This window comes from Bombina bombina, chromosome 5, assembly GCF_027579735.1.
Source record: "Bombina bombina isolate aBomBom1 chromosome 5, aBomBom1.pri, whole genome shotgun sequence".
Classification (NCBI taxonomy): domain Eukaryota; kingdom Metazoa; phylum Chordata; class Amphibia; order Anura; family Bombinatoridae; genus Bombina; species Bombina bombina.
The window spans coordinates 427,248,274-427,265,729 of record NC_069503.1 but is presented as its reverse complement, the minus strand read 5'-3'; the positions used below and the strand labels follow the sequence as shown (position 1 = coordinate 427,265,729).

The window sequence follows — 17,456 nt, the reverse complement described above, 5'->3', positions numbered from 1 at the left end:
TTCTGACCAAAGAAATACATGCCATGAGATATGAGTAAATTTGGTTCAGGAGGTATTGCTTGTGACTTACAGAAATTTCTGAGATCCGATAGAATAGTATTAGTGAAACCAATGAAACATTGGGGAGAAACTATATCTTTCCTGATGGGAATGTCAGTTGGACGAAGAGGAAGACGAGATAAAGCGTCAGCTTTCGCATTTTTGTTTGCTGGCCTGTAGATAATGGTGAAGTTGAAACGGTCAAAGTACAAACTCCATCGCACCTGTCTAGCGGAGAGGGTCTTGTTAGATTGTAAATACTGTAGATTTTTATGATCTGTGAAAATGATAACTGGAAAGGTCGTGCCCTCTAAACGGTGTCTCCAATGTTCTAGAGATCGACGGATGGCTAATAATTCCTTATCTCCAATGGCGTAATTACGTTTCGCAGGTGACATAAGTTTGGAGAAATAGGATGCAGAGGTTCAGATAGCGATTTTTGTTGGGAGAGTACAGCTCCGATTGCATAATCTGATGAGTCAACTTCCAGGGTATACTGGTATAAAGGGTTAGGAAATTGGAGGATAGGTGCAGATGTGAACCTAGACTTTAAGTGTTGGAAAGCATGTTTGGCATCAGAACCCCAGGAGAAGGAAGTTGCAGATCCAGTTAAAATTGTAAGAGGTTTTACAATTTTAGAAAACCCTTTGATGAATTTCCTGTAATAATTTGAGAAACCCAGGAAACGTTGTAATTCTTTTCTGGATTTGGGTTCAGGCCAGTTTAAAACGGTGTCAACTTTCTCCTTTTGCATTTGGATTCCGGATGGTGATATATTATAACCCAAGAATGAAACTTCAGTTGTGTGAAATTTACATTTTTCCAACTTGGCATAAAGTTTATGTGCTCTGAGACGAGCAAGTACCTGCCGAACATGTTTGACATGTTCATCCATATTCCTAGAGTAAATTAAGATATCATCTAGATAAATAACTAGACATACATCGAGGAGATCATGAAACACATCATAAAGTGTTGGAATGTGGCTGGCGCGTTGCAAAGGCCAAACGGCATTACAAGATATTCAAATAGGCCGTACCTGGTCCTAAACGCTGTCAGCCATTCGTGACCTTCCTTTATTCTGATGAGATTATATGCCCCTCTGAGATCAAGCTTGGTGAATATAGTGGCTTCGGAGAGCCTCTCAATCATCTCGGGAATTAAGGGCAGGGGGTAGCGGTTTTTGATAGTGCACTTGTTCAATTCCCGGTAATCGATGATAGGCCTGAGACTGGCGTCCTTGTTGCGTACAAAGAAGAAACCAGCTCCGGCTGGGGACGTGGAAGGGCGGATGAAGCCTTTTTTCAGGTTTTCTTCGAGATATAATTTGAGATGTTCAACTTCAGGATTGCTTAAGGGGTACAGATGACCAAACGGTATCCTAGCTCCAGGTTGAAGGTCGATAGGGCAATCATATACCCTGTGTGGCGGTAGGTTCTCCGCTTCAGTCTTACTGAAAACATCTTCAAACTCAGTATACTGAAAAGGTAAACTGTCAGAGTGAATAGTTGAATTCATGAATAAAGGACAAGGAAAACATGTGTCTCTACAATAATCAGAAAGAAACTTTATTTGAAAGGGAGACCAAATAATATTGGGATTGTGAAGTTGTAACCACTTCAAACCCAAAACCAAAGTGAAATGGGGTGAGGGAAGAACATCAAAAGATAACATTTCAGTATGTCCAGAAATAACAATAATAATAGGAATGGTCTCATGAGTAATTGGACCTGAAAACATAAGCGACCCATCAATGACTCTAATAGGTATAGGAGTCTTTTTCTTGATAAGAGGTATTTTCTTCAAAAGGCAGAAATCTTGATCAATATAATTCCCAGACGCCCCAGAATCGATAATGGCATTATCAATCGTCAGATGACTTTGTTGTAGCTGTAATGAGACAGACAAAGCACAGTAAGTAGATTGCAAAGGTGAATGAAGTGAAGTAAATAAGTTGTTGGACTTACTTTTCTTATTCCTCATTAGTATAGAACAGTCCTGGACGGTATGGGAGGAACTAGCGCAGTACATGCATAGGTTTTTACTGCGTCTGCGTTGTTTTTCTTCTAAAGTCAAAGGACCTCTAAGGAATCCGATCTCCATAGGTTCTGCGTGAGATTTGGAAGGAGAGGAAGAGGCGGTGGTAGTAGTGTGAAAAGAACTTTTAGGTTTCATCTCTGTGGAGTATTTTTCTGCTTTTCTTTCGCGTAAGCGGCGATCAATTTGAATAGCCATCTTCATAAAAGTTTCTAGGGTCTGGGGCAGCTCAATTCGGGCAAACTCATCTTTTAATGTTTCTGAGAGTCCCAGACGGAATTGGTTCCGGAGAGCAACAGGGGTCCAGTGGGCATCAGTGGAGTGTTGTTTGAAATCAGTGATATACTCCTCCACAGGTCTCTTCCCTTGTTTAAGACTCCTTAAGCTCATCTCAGCAGTAAGTTGTATATCAGTATCTTGAAACATTTCATCCATTGAAGTGAAAAAATCATCAAGAGAGGCTAATATTGAGTCCTGTGTTTCCAGTGGCGTCACTAGGGTTGGTGTCACCCGGTGCGGTAAGTTATGGTGTCACCCCCCCCCCCCCCAGAAAGCAGACACACACAAAAACACAGGCACACACACATACAAACACTCAGACACACTTAAAAACATACTCAGATGCACACACAAACACTCGGAAACACACTCAGACACACACACAAAAACACACACACAAAAACACTGAGACACACACACACACAAAAACTCAGACACACACTTACAAAATATGTAAACTGCACTGCATTAATTATAAAGCGCATGCCTAGAGCTGCTCCCTGGCTCAGCAGAGCATCAAATGAAAGATAAACAGAGCACTCTAAAAATAAATCACTAAAGAAAAGGTTTAGGCGCAAACTATGAAAATTCTGCTCTCTGACTCTGTTCCAAGCCTGTCAGTGCACAGCCCCGGGCCGCGTGCCTACCGCTTCTTATGGCAAATCACCTCTGCACTCTGCCCACCCCCAGACCCCCGCCCGCCCTCCTACCTGTTCAGTGTGCACTTAGTGTACCGTAACTGTAATGGTCTGGTTAGCATCATACGTGGCTCCTTCACTTTAAAGACAGTGTCAAACAGTCATGCGGTCAGGTGCCAGGCATCCCCTCATGATTTGCCAGTTCCCGTTTAGAGAGACAGCACAGCAGTGAGTGACTCCACTGCTCCACATGTCACTGAGCAGTGAGCACAGATAGGCAGGCAGGTTTAGGCTAGCAGCGCAACTTTGCAAGCCCCACGGCATGCCCACAACATTCATAGCGAAATTGGGCAGGGGAGAAGCAAAGTACAAACAAGCAAAAGCAGCCGGGAAAACTATTTGTTGAAATTGCAGCACTGGCTCAAGGGGCAAAAAAATTGTGTGTCTACAACTTCCCCAGTCCCACCAATGTTCACAAATGCCAGCCCCTCTAATAAAAAAAAATCTATGCATCTCAACATTGTATTTCTTTGAATTTCAATAAAATTAAAAAAAAAAAAAAAAAAAAAAAAAATTTTTTTTTTGGTGTCACCCCGTGGAGGGTGTCACCCGGGTGCGGCCCGCACCCCCCTAGTGACGCCACTGTGTGTTTCTATGAACTTATCAGCCCAATTTCTTGGATCACCTCTGAGAAATGATATGGTAGTCATCACTTTTATCCTGTCCGTGGGGTAGGTTCTGGGTCTCACAGAAAAAAGTAGTTGACAGGCATTTTTGAATTGCCTATAGGCATTTCTATTCCCAGTGAAAAGATCAGGAAGTGACACTTGGGGTTCAATAGTATTATCATGTTGATTCCCCTTTAAAGCAATGGATTCTTTTATAACATTTCTTAGTGCAACGTTTTCAATTTGTAATTCATGAAGCCCCTGTGAGAGCTGATCAACCTTTTGTGTAAGGTTATAGACAATTTGGCGTAAGTCTGCTGGTTCCATGATTTAGAGGCTTAGAATTATATCAGGATTCAAATAATCACTTTAAGTGTGGAACACAACTGCAGCGCAAAGGCCAAAAAATAATGTTTTGTAACACAAGACTGTCTGAATTCTTTATTGCAGAAAGAATTCTTAAAGACTTGTGGTATTGCTCAGTGAATATTTAACACAGGGGTATGAATTGCTTCAGAGGTTTGAATAAGCAGGAATCGTAATTACTGATAGATAACATTAAAAGATATCATCAGAGGAATAGGTAGTCTGTAGCATACACAAGGAATATCAGCAATATGGAAATGTGAGCATGAATTGTTAGTCAGCAGTCTTTGTTCAAGAAGTTGTTTTACTTTTACCCAAACAGCGTTCACAGGAAGGAGACAGATCGCTTAGGCTGTTATGCATAGAGTTAGTAGTTTAAGCGGTTAGCTGGAACACTTTGTCAAAGTAAGCACAGCCAAAGTTAAGCAGTAATAAGTTCTTACAGTGAGAAATATAGGTAAGTTTACTTTTGGTACCTTGTATCCTTAGAGCCTGTGTAAACGCTGAGGGGATCCGGAGTTGATCGTGTACATGCTGACTGCAGACGCGGTACTGGCTTGAGGATGTGACGTCACTATTGAGTGAAAGCGTCGGCAAAGCTGAAAGTCTGTGTGAAGAGACCCGCTGTAAGTTTGAGCTGTGGAAAAGTGAGAGAAGCGGTTAAGTTGTAAATTTGGGATAGCTGGTAACCTCCAAAGGGATGAAATAAACTTTTGATAAGGAAGTCCTTTCAGACAAAATGAGAGGTTGGCTTTTGTATGAAGTCGATCTATTATATAGCAGAAAGAGGAATTTCCATGTAAAGCCACAAGTATTTGTAATCCACACGCGTAGAGTGTTCATCAATTCTAAGCGCAGACTGCAAGGTGAGCACCTGTCTTAAGGAGGGAACAGCAAATCAGCAATTAGTAGGTGTGACAGGGAGTGAGAAGGGGAGTGTAACAACAAAACCTTACAAGTACATTAAGGTTCATGTGAAAAGGAGAGAAATGCAAAATCTAGACTAAATTTGATCAAATTTAAAAAAAAAAAAAAATTTAAGGATTTTTAAAGTGGGACAACTTTAGAATAGATGTTGTACAGGCTGCCCATGTATACTATAAAACACGACGTGTTATTTGATCATATGTATTTGCAAATCTTAATTCCATCTGTTTTCTCACCTACGGATGTCACCTCCTAAGGGTTTTTATTCTAAAGTGAATTAGTCTATACTGTGTTGCATAATAACAAGTTTTGGTAATAAAGCAATTAAAAAAAAATTAGATATGTGATTTCATGAAAAGGTGCATAGTGTGCCATACATTGGCTGAGAATGGTCAGCTGATAGTCTCAGCAAGTGGATGGACGGCAGAATCATCATCAGGCTGCTGCAACTCAGTAGAAGTAAGTCTGGCTTCAAAGGATAATAAACAAAATATTTTACTTTCACTATTCCGAAAGAGTATGAAATGTTAAACAACTTTATAAATTTATAGTCCTATCATAACATTTGTTTGGTTCTCTTGTTATCTTTATTTTAAAAATCAAGAATGTAAGCAAGCGCTATCCATGGTTTTGAAACACACAAAAAACAGCTGGGTACCATGCTTACATTAATGCTTTTTTAAAATAAAGATACTAAGAGAACAAAGACAAATTGAGGGGTAAATTAGAAAGTAGCTTAATTTGCTGCTCTAGCTGAATCATGAAAGAAATCATTAAAGCAAAACTTTCTGTTCGATATCCCTTTAAGCACAACAAGTGATCATGGAAACTTGGCAAGAAACAGGTAACAGGGCTAGACAGTTTGGACCATTACCAAGGAACTGGGACAGGGTACTATTTGCTTGTCATACTCTGGGAGTAAACCTTTACTGTTCAATAGATGATTATTTTTAAACCTATGTTTGTATTACTATTTAGGTACTTACCAGAACTTGACTGAGGCGTGCTTGAGGCTGATCCCCCTGCAGAGTAATTTTTTGGATCTAGAAAACATCAAGGTAAAGAGACAGGTAAGTCTAACATGTGTATTAGTGAAGAATAGCTAGTAGTGATGAATGAATAGCGAGTTCAAACAACCATATCCAGGGTAGTGAAATATATATATAATATATTGGCCGCCACCCAAAAAAGGCATTTACATGCGCCGGTCAAATTTACTATTAGAAATTATTGAAGTCGCAATCCAGCCTCATAACAAAAGGAAAAGAAGGAAAGGGAAAATAAAGGTCATACGAAAAAGAAATGTGTTAAAAAAAAGGGCTTTGGGAGGGACAGAGAAAAGAGGGGACATGAGGAGAAAGGATATAGGGTAACAAAAAAGGAAGGGCATAGGGGAGTGAGGGGAACACAAAAGAAGGGCCATGGTGATGGAGACAGATGATATATAAATATAAAGAGAGTGAGTTGTATTCTGTCATATATAACTATGCCAGAAGCATCTTCCATATTTCACATACATAACTCAAATTCACAAGGAATTTACATAACTCACATACACAAGGAATGTATGTGGATGATGGGAGTTGAGTTATGACATATGTGTATGTATGCTAGAATGCAACTCCCATCATTGTCATACATGATCGTTCCCTTACAGATATGGGTCTTTCTTTATTTGGATTAAAATTATTTTCAGGACTAGTAAATTTGAACAAAGGACAAATAGATTTTCTTGTCTTCCACTTTATTCCCATGTATTTTTTTCCACACCCATGCATATACTTAAAATAATCATATATTTCATTTTACTCCCCAGCTCTCTGTTGCCTGCCAGATTTGTCTGTCCGACTCGCGCTCCGGCCCCCTGTGACAACAACCTTCGGAAGTATTCTGTCCCTGACCTGCTCCTCCCAACTGTTAAATCGTACCGTCTTTGATGTGGAGCGCATTAGTGACATTTTCCTTTTCACCAGCGCCCTGCAATCATAATACCTATAAATAAACATTCAGCTAGATTACGAGTTTTGCGTTATGTGTAAAAAAGCCTCATAATGCTGCTTTTTCACTACCGCTGCTATTACGAGTCTTGTAGGTATAGCTGTAACGCACACTTTTTTGGCCGTAACACAACGTAATTACCGCACCTTTCAAAAAGTCCTTTTTCAATGGGACTTCCATAACGCCGGAATTACGAGTTTTGCCTGGGAAGTCAAAATGTGAGTGGTACAGCCTATACCGACAAGATTCATACCGCCATCTAAAGTCAGTAGTTATGGGTTTTGCGCTACAAAGCTGTAGCATAAAACTCATAACTAAAGTGTTACAAAGTGCACTAACACCCATAAACTACCTATTAACCCCTAAACCGAGGCCCCCCGCATCTCAAACACTAAAATAAAATGATTAACCCCTAATCTGCCACTCCAGACATTGCCGCCACTATAATAAACATATTAACCCCTAAACCGCTGCACTCCCGCATCGCAAACACTAGTTAAATATTAACTCCTAATCTGCCGCCCCCAACATCACCGCCACCACTATACTAAAGTTATTAACCCATAAACCTAACCCTAAGTCTAACCCTAACACCCCTAACTTTAATATAATTAAAATAAATCTAAATAAAAATTACTATCATTAACTAAATAATTCCTATTTAAAACTAAATACCTATAAAATAAACCCTAAGCTAGCTACAATATAACTAATAGTTACATTATAGCTATTTTAGGTGTTATTTTTATTTCCCAGCTAAGTTTGTAATTATTTTAACTAGGTAGACTAGTTAATAAATAGTTATTAACTATTTACTAACTACCTAGTTAAAATAAATACAAATTTACCTGTAAAATAAAACCTAACCTGTCTTACACTAACACCTAACATTACACTACAATTAAATAAATTACATTAATTAAATACAATTAACTAAATTACAAAAAAAAACACTAAATTACACAAAATAAAAAAGAAATGGTCAAATATTTAAACAAACAGCCAATAAAATGCGAGCTCAATCCTATTGGCTGATTGGATCAGCCAATAGGATTGAAGCTCAATCCTATTGGCTGATTGCATCAGCCAAAAGGATTTTTTCACCTTTAATTCCAATTGACTGATAGAATTCTATCAGCCAATCGGAATTCAAGGGACGCCATCTTGGATGAAGTCATTTAAAGGAACCTTCAGTGTATGGCTGAGACCGTATGAAGAGGATGCTCCGTGCCGGATGTCTTGAAGATGGAGCCGCTCCGCGCCGGAAGGATGAAGATAGAAGATGCCGTCTGGATGAAGACTTCTGCCTGCCTGGAGGACGACTTCTTACCACTTGGATGAAGACTTTTGCTGGCTTCGTTGAGGACCTTTGCCCGCTTGGATGAAGACTTCTCCCGGCTTAATGAGGATGGATGTCCGGTCTTCAAAAACTGTAAGTGGCTCTTCGGGGGTTAGTGTTAGTTTTTTTTTAAAGGTTTATTGGGTGGGTTTTATTTTTAGATTAGGGGTTTGGGCAAAGAAAAAGAGCTAAATGCCCTTTTAAGGGCAATGCCCATCCAAATGCCCTTTTCAGGGCAATGGAGAGTTTTGGTTTTTTAGATAGTATTTTATTTGGGGGGTTTGGTTGTGTGGGTGGTGGGTTTTACTGTTGTGGGGGTTGTTTGTATTTTTTTATACAGGTAAAAGAGCTGATTTCTTTGGGGCAATGCCCCGCAAAAGGCCCTTTCAAGGGCTATTGGCAGTTTAGTTTAGGCTAGGGTTTTTTTTTATTTTGTGGGGGGCTTTTTTATTTTGATAGGGCTAATAGATTAGGTGTAATTAGTTTAAATATTTGATAAGTTCTTTTTTATTTTGCGTCATTTAGTTTTTTTTTGTAATTTAGTTAATTGTATTTAATTAATGTCATTTATTTAATTGTAGTGTAATGTTAGGTGTTAGTGTAAGACAGGTTAGGTTTTATTTTACAGGTACATTTGTATTTATTTTAACTAGGTAGTTAGTAAATAGTTAATAACTATTTACTAACTAGTCTACCTAGTTAAAATAAATACAAACTTAGCTGTGAAATAAAAATAAAACCTAAGATAGCTACAATGTAACTATTCTGGGCGACAGCTTCATTCTCATTTTCTATATTAACTTATTTCAACAAACTTTTCGAAAACATATATGCATTCATATCCATAGGTACTAAAATTATAGAGATAAAATGAAAGAGGGGGAGGGGAAAAAAGAGGGGGGAGGGGGTGAAGGGGAGATTATGACTAGATGAAGAATCTATGTTGGGAGGAGTGACAACACAGTCTATCTGAGCTATTTATTCATCCAATGCTCTTAAGTTGTGTTTTCGCGATAGCCAGTCAGTCCAGGACCTTGAAGGGTTTGTAACCCATATCTTGTGGACTACCTCTTTGTTATCTAGTATTCCTGAGGCTAAGTCATACATAGTGTATGTGTGTTGTATTTTGTTGTATATTTCTGTCCAATTGGGGGTACCAGTCTTCCAATATCTAGCTATGCATGTCCTAGTAACCGTGCATAAAATTCTGATAAATGTGTTGATATATTTGTTATAGGTGTTTATATGTTCATGTAGAAGGGCCTGTTGTATCGTGAGGTTGAGTTTTTCCTCCAAAACCTGACTGAGAAAGGACGACAGCTGTCCCCATATCGTTTTGACTTCTCTGCAGTCCCCTTACATGTGTCTATATGTTCCTAGTTGTCCACAACCTCTATAACACAGTCTGCTTCCTTGTGGGTGCATATGTGCCGTTCTCATGGGTGTCAAGTACCATCGAAAGATGGTCTTAGTAACGTTTTCTCTAAGGTCCATGCTCAGAAGACCCTTGTCAGCTCTCTAAAACAATCCCTCCCAATCCTCCACTTCTTTATGTATGTGTAATTCTTTTTCCCATGCTAGCATTATAGAGGTTTTGCTGGTACCCTGAGAGGATTGTAAGGCCATGTAGAGGATGGAAATAGTGTGTCTAGTGCATTCTTTGGATTTACATAGAGTTTCTATGACTGTGGGGGTGTCATTCCGGGGTTTTTTCAAGTAAGTCTGTATAGCAGAATTCACCTGAAGGTACATATACCAATGCAATTGTAATTGGTCTAGTTTTGTCTGTAGCTGGTTATATGATAATGTTGCCCTGCCTATCACATAGTCTGCTACCCTGTATAAACCCTTATTCTCCCATTTCCTAATTTGGGACCATAGGTCGCTAGGTAGTTTGTATCGAATCGGGAGGAACATAGATGGGGACTCCCTATTAAATTGTGAGCTCCCTGGGTCCCAGATAATTGAGTCTGTCTCGCCCCATCCGCCCAATTCTGCTTCAAGGGATGGCCATATGATATTGTTGGATCTCTTTAGAAGTAAGATATCTTGGGCTAGTCTGGACACGTTATAGTAGTCCATTAAATTTGGGGCTCCCATCCCTCCCAATGTCCTGTGTCTGCTTTGTATCACTTTTGATATTCTGGCTGTTTTGTTACCTCTTATGAAGGCTAGTATGTCGGTCTGTAATGTTTCTATTTCTGCCCTGATAATTTTGATAGGTAAAGCCTGAAACAGGTACAGGATCCGTGGGAGGGTGTTCATTTTCACTGCGGCCACTCTACCTAGCCAGGAGAAGTTATAACCTCTCCACTTTGACAGGTCTTATCTTATTTGTCTGAATAGTGGGGTATAATTAAATTTGTACAGTTGCTGGGTATGAATTGGGAGGTGAATTCCCAAGTATTTTAATGTGCGTTTCATCCATCTGAAGTTAAAGTTTGTTTCTAGTAATGTCTGAGTCTGGTGGGGAAGTGCAATGGGTAGGGCTTCGCATTTTTCTGTGTTAATCTTGAATCCTGATATTGTCGAGAAGGTCTCTAGAGTGTCATAAAGGTTAGGTAATGATATAAGTGGGGTAGTGATAGTCAGTAAGATGTCGACCGCAAAGAGAGATAATTTATATTCTGATGTGCCTACCTTGGCCCCCGCTATGTCTGGGTGCGAGCGGATCTTAACTGCAAGTGGCTCTATACAAAGGGCGAAGAGCAAGGGCAAAAGAGGGCAACCCTGTCTAGTGCCATTACGGATTAGGAAGGTTTTCGATTTGTAGCCTGCTGGGGCTACTTGGGCCCCTGGGAAAGAATATATAGCCCGCAGGGCTTTTATAAAGGAACCTCTGAACTCCATCTTATGTAGAATCAGAAACATATATTCCCAATCGATTCTATCAAACGCCTTCTCAGCATCCAAAGAGAGGAGCAGAGAAGGCGATCGCGTTTTTCCCAGAGTCGGAATCAAGTTAGTTATCCTTCGTATATTATCTGGGGCTTCCCTACCTTTGATGAAACCCACCTGGTCCGGATGAACCAGGTGGGGAATAATCATTTTAAGTCGATTCGCTATTATTTTCGTAAAAATTTTGAGATCCTGATTAATCAGAGATATTGGGCGGTAGTTTTGGCATTTTTTATGATCTCTAACTGGCTTAGGTATAACTACTATCTTTGCATTCAGTAGTTCTGGTGGGACAGGGCTGCCCTCCATTATGTAGTTGTAGAATTTGGTAAGGTGGGGGACCAATGTAGCTTTAAATAATTTTTAATATTCGCCCGGGAATCAGTCCGGACCCACTGCTTTACCTGGTTTGAGGTCCTTGATGGCCCCAACACTTCCAGGTTGGAAATAGGAGCATTCAGAGCATCCCCGTGCTCCTTAGAAATAGTTTGTAGTGGGGTATGGGCGAAAAAGGTAGAGGTAAGGGTCACTGTCTCTATGTTGTGGTCAACCTTCTTCCCGTCATATAATTCGCTGTAATAGGTCGCAAAAGTGTCCACGATCTCTTGCAGGTGTGAAGTTGTAGTGTTATGTGTTGTTTCAATTAAAGGGATCGCTGAGGCTCTGCATCGTTCCCTTATCTTGTAAGCCATGTATTTATCTGGTTTATTCGCAAATATGAAGTATTGTGATTTCAGTTTTTGGGTGGCCCTGGTTGCCTGTGAATTAAGAAGGGTAGCCAAAGCAGCTTTTTTAGTGTGGAGGGCATGCAGGGTACCCCTCCTATAGGTGAGTTTATGTTGCCTTTCTAGAGATTCTATTTCTTTGTATAGTTGTGTCATATGTTGTTTATATCTCTTACTCTGTAGTGCTTTATCTTTAATAAGTATCTCCCACATTACCGCCTTGTGTGCTGCCCATGAATTTATTGGGTTAGTCGTGGTGTCTGTATTTATGTGCCAGTATTCTGTCAATAATTTGAGTGTGTCATCATGTTTTTGGGGATTTTTGAGATATGTGGGGTCATAGGTCCAAGATCTGCTTCTGTGCAGATCCCAGAGTCCATCCAACTGAATTGTAATAATTGAGTGATCTGACCACACACAAGCGTGAATTTGAGAGCTTTGCAATAGGGGTTGTAGTATCTGGCTAGTATATATATAAGTATATATATATATATATATATATATATATATATAGTCCAATCTTATATAGGACTTGTGTGTTGCCGAATAGAATGTAGTATCAGATGTTGAGCGGTAAAGGGTATGCCATGTTTCGATCAGGGAGTGAGGCAAAAGGGAATCTTGTATTGATTTAACTATGCGATTATGTCATAGGTGTTTACTGGTCAGAGGTTTATTATTAGGTGGGCTGAGAAGAGTAATAGTGACGTTGAAATCACCTGTTAAAATAATTTTGGTTTGTGACCATTGTGTAAGTAACTGTGTTATATAACTGAAAAAGTTGTGTTGGTTCTCGTTTGGTGCGTATATGTTGCATAAAGTTACTTCCGAATCTAGCATTCGGTCTTTAACAATCAGATATCTCCCTTCAGTATCTGCTATGTGTATTCATGTACAAAGTTGATTGAGGAGTGTAGTGTAGAGAATGGTAGTGCCTCTTTTTTTGGTAGATGCAGTTGCATGGTAATGTGTGTTGAAGTGTTTTGCCCAGTATTTTGGTATGTTATCTTTAAGTAGGTTGGTCTCTTGAAGGAAAAGTAAGTTAGTTTGTAGGGATATGTATTGTGACATCACTATTCTTCTCTTAGTGTCTGTGTTTAGTCCCCTAACGTTGTGGGATAGTAGTTTTAATTTAGGAATCATAGATGTAGGTCTAATGTGAAAGTGAGCGAAGATATTTTATTACCTGTGGACTATAGGTCTGATTTCTTAGTTGAGGTCTTTGTGGTGGAGATAGGAGGCTAGGGAAGAGACAAAATGTGAAAAATAAATAAATCAACATGAAGTCCTCAGCATTGGGACTACTAAGCTGCAAACAATTTAGTAACATTTGAACAAATAGATATGCTAGGGGGAACTATGTTCCCTTAAGGTCTTGTAATATTTGAAACTATAACATTTGTTAACTCTCCAATAGCAGGAGAATCTGGAAAATCACTGTGGCATAGCGGGTAAGAGACTCAGTCAGTGAGTCTCCTCTCCCTCTTTCTCTTTTAGTTCGAGAGAATGCTTGGAGGTAAAGTCCTTTCACTGATTTTTTAATCTCTATGATATATCCTAGGACACCTTCCCTCTTGTTTCTTTCATCTTTTGTCTCTTGTGGTTGATTTTCTGCCATTTTGTCGGATCTTGTTGTCGGTCTGGATTGTTTCCATTTGCTGTACGTGACTCTATGGGAGGTAGTGTAGGCACCTCTAAATCTAAGGTCTTGCAGATCTCTGGAATGTCCTCTGGGTCTTTGACAGTGATTGTCTTAGAGTCCTTCATTATAACCAGGGCAAACGGGAACCCCCATTTATACTATATCTGGTGTTTCCTAAGCAGTGTTGTTAGAGGGCGTAGTGCTCCTCTTCTCTGTAGGGTCCGATGACTAAGGTCCTGGTAGAATTGAACCACGTTGCCTTGAAATTTGAACGTGGGGTTCTTTCTGATGGCCTGTAGGATCTTTTCTTTGTCAGGAAAAAAGGTTAGATTAATCACAATGTCTCTAGGGGGGAGACTGTTTTTCGGTTTAGCTTTTAGGGCTTTGTGTGCTCTTTCTCTATGGAAGATGTAGTCAGCTGGGGTGTTTGTAATTTGGGTGAAAAGTTGAGTTATATATGCAGGGATGTCTTTGGCAGTCGCCTCTTCTGGTACCCCTTTAAGCCTGATGTTGTTCCTTCTGATTCTATTTTTTAGGTCCTCCATTTTATCCTGGAAGTCTTCCAGAATTTGTTGTTGTGAGGAGAACATTTGTGAAACTTCATCCAGCTGCTCTACCCTTGAATCTTTCTGGTCTTCTAATGTTTCGATTCTGTTGCATTTCGATCCATTAAAGGGACACTGAACCCAATTTTTTTATGCTTCAGATAGAGCATGAAATTTTAAGCAACTTTCTAATTTACTCCTATTAGCAAATTTTGTTTCATTCTCTTGCTATCTTTATTTGAAAAATAAGTTGGTTTTTTTTCAGAACTCTGGACAGCACTTTTTCATTGGTGGATGAATTTATCCACCAATCAGCAAGGGCAACCCAGGTTGTTCACCAAAAATGGGCCGGCATCTAAACTTACATTCTTGCATTTCAAATAAAGATACCAAGAGAATGAAGAAAATTTGATAATAGGAGTAAATTAGAAAGTTGCTTAAAATTTCCTGCTCTATCTGAATCACAAAATAAAAACATTTGGGTTCAGTGTCCCTTTAAGTCAGATTAAATTTCAGATAGACTGTTCGTTACTGAGGAGTGTATGGAGTCAATCTTCTCCCAAAGTTTCTCAAAGTTGTTGTGATATCTTTCTTGGATACCAAGTTTCTGAGATCAGCTTTTGTCTTCTATAGGTTGTAGGGAGTCATTGTCCGATTCCACTTCTATTTCAGTATCTTTAGATAATTTACTGGTCTGAGAGGGTTTGAAGAATGCGGACATGGCTGCAGGTTTTATTATTTTGTCGCTCTTTGTTGATCTTCTAGAGGCCATCACTAAGATGGTAAGGCTTGGAGTTATCTCTGTTTGCCCCTGGGGTGGGGAATCATGTGGCTTTGCCTTGAAGCTGGTAAAAGTTAGTATTAAAGGTGTGCAGGGGTGGTTGCAACAAGGGGTTATAAGCGACCCAGAACCTCACTCAATTTTTGTAGCTAGGCAGACACCTCAGTCAGCAAATCCAGAATACAGATCCTAGTACTGTCCCATATAGACTAGAAGGAGAGTTGTAGTTTTATATGTTGTAGCTTGAGCTTACAATTAGTTCCCCCAGCATGGTGTCTTTTCCAATCACATAACTGCTTTTCTACAAAATGTTTGTCTGTAGGTAGCTAATTGCAGTGTTTTATATGCTCTACAAGCACCACTCTTTAAATTTCCTCATGCAGTCCTGAGTGATTGCACTGCTTATGGTATAAAATTTGTTTGCAGATACTAGGGCTGGTTTTGCCGTATTTACGGCCAAAGAGAGAATATTTGGGGCAATATAGTCAGGTCTCCTTATTTTATACTTATATCTGTGTTGTTATCCGGATCTTGTAGAAGGCCTACTCTCAGTAGGTGCAATAGGGTGGTCTTAATTATTGTCCCCAGTGTTATTATATTAGTTATCTGTCTCCTTTTTAGCCTCTCTGTGTCACAGGCTTATAAATTGTGCAAGCGGTTGCTTTACTGTTCTGCCCCCGAATAGACTGTCGGTCTCTGTGTAGGCCTTTTTATGTAGAAGCGGTGTATGGCGCACTTACTATTTAGGCCCAAGATAGTTCCTCCTTCTCCCCACTCCTGCGGTCTCACAGTCTTGCTGTTACTGCCCTTCTAAGCTGGGGTCTCCTTACTTGGTCGGGGACTGCACTTTGGGAGCACCGCTGATGGATCCGCTACTGGTAAGGGCGGGTTTGCGGTATAGAGCTCTCAGCTGCTGTGGTAATCGCCGGTTGTGGAGGACCTCTTTCTGGTGACTTTCTGTTCCGTTTGCGGTGCCCTCCAATGGCCTCTTCATTATTCTCTGCTACCGGATCAGTAGCTAATGACACTCCGGGTATTGGCTAGTACTGTGTGGCCTCCGATGGCCCGTGAGGGCTGGTTCCCCTCTCCGCCGGTTGCGGGAGCTGTAGGCCTCAATCCGGAGGTGTTACTGGAATCTAGTAGCTTTCAGGTGGTTTTAAGTGGAAAAGCACCCTTAGGTCGAATCAAGTCATCCCCACTCTGCTGTTTTAGCCAATTTGTCCCATAACTGGGGGCTTTGCCCCTTTTAGATAGTTTATAGTGGTTTTCTAGCAGGAGCTGATTGCAAACACGTCTTCTCTGTTAGAGAGCTAGCTCCGCCTCCCCTTATTTTCTAATTTGTTTCATTCTCTTGGTATCATTTATTGAAGGAGCAGCAATGTACTAATGGTTTTGAACTGAACACATGGGTGAGCCAATCACAATAGATATATATAAATATATATGCAGCCACCAATCAACAGCTAGAACCTAGGTTCTCTGCTGCTCCTGAGCTTGCCTAGATAAACCTTTCAGCAAAGGATAATTAATTTGGAAAGTTGTTTAAAATTGTATTCTCTATATGAATCATGGAAGAACATTTTCGGGTTCCATGTCTCTTTAAGACAATACATTTTATAATTGACTTCTTTTTATATACACACTTTAAGGAGAACTATATCATACTGAGCATGTGCAGAAGCTAACAGGGTATACATACGTATACTAGTCTGTGATTGTATGATATCTGTCACATAATACAGTGGACGATAAAAATTGGTCTTAAAAAAATAATAATTATAAATGTAAAGTAAGTGTTATAATTGCATTGTATTTTTATTATGCACTTCTTAATTATGTGATTATACTGCATGAGTGGTCCTTTAATAATCCTATATTATAAAAGGCCAGGTATGTCTGCAGCACGAGAAAAACATGCCTGGCCTTAAAATCTTAACAACCAAGAAAAAAACAATTACAAAATCTCGGATATTGAATAAATTTTGTTTTCAATTAGGTCTTATTGACATTTGGCGTTTTCAAAATTCGGATCTCCGGACATGTTTATCTAAATCTTATCAGTCCTTATCTAGGATTGACTACTTATATATCTCAGATCCCTTACTCAAATTTAATTGGATAGCAGAGATTGATGATATTTTAATTTCGGATCACGCTGCCATATCTTTAACCTGTAAAACCAATACCCCGGTGTATGCTAATAATAATATTTACTTCCCCAAATATTTAATCAATAATATCAGTTTTCAGAATTGGCTGAGGAATAGGTGGGAATAATTTTTTATGTATAACTATGAATACTCTGAGAAAATAGAAATATTCTGGGAGACTGCTAAAGCTGTTCTGTGTGGCCAAATTAAATCATATATGTCCCAACAAAAAAAAAAGGAACAAACGAATCGAAATATAGTTAGCGAACCAAGTTAAAAATGCATATAGAGCATATATAAATAACTCTACCAGAGCTCGCTGGTCGATATATGTAAATGCAAAAGCAGAGCGTGATCTTCACTTAAAGCAGAAAAATATTCAAGAAGAAGTGAGATTAAAATCTTTGTACGGAGGACATATTGG

The 17,456-nt window shown here is 39.5% G+C and overlaps 1 long non-coding RNA gene across 1 annotated transcript; it reads left to right on the top strand.

Annotated features, from left to right (window-relative positions):
• The first annotated feature begins 4,551 nt into the window (after window positions 1-4,551).
• On the top strand, window positions 4,552-7,534 carry LOC128659365 (uncharacterized). The gene is made up of 3 exons (XR_008402349.1): window positions 4,552-4,653; window positions 5,933-6,024; window positions 6,771-7,534. It is a non-coding gene; the product is annotated as an uncharacterized LOC128659365 (long non-coding RNA).
• Window positions 7,535-17,456: the final 9,922 nt, after the last annotated feature.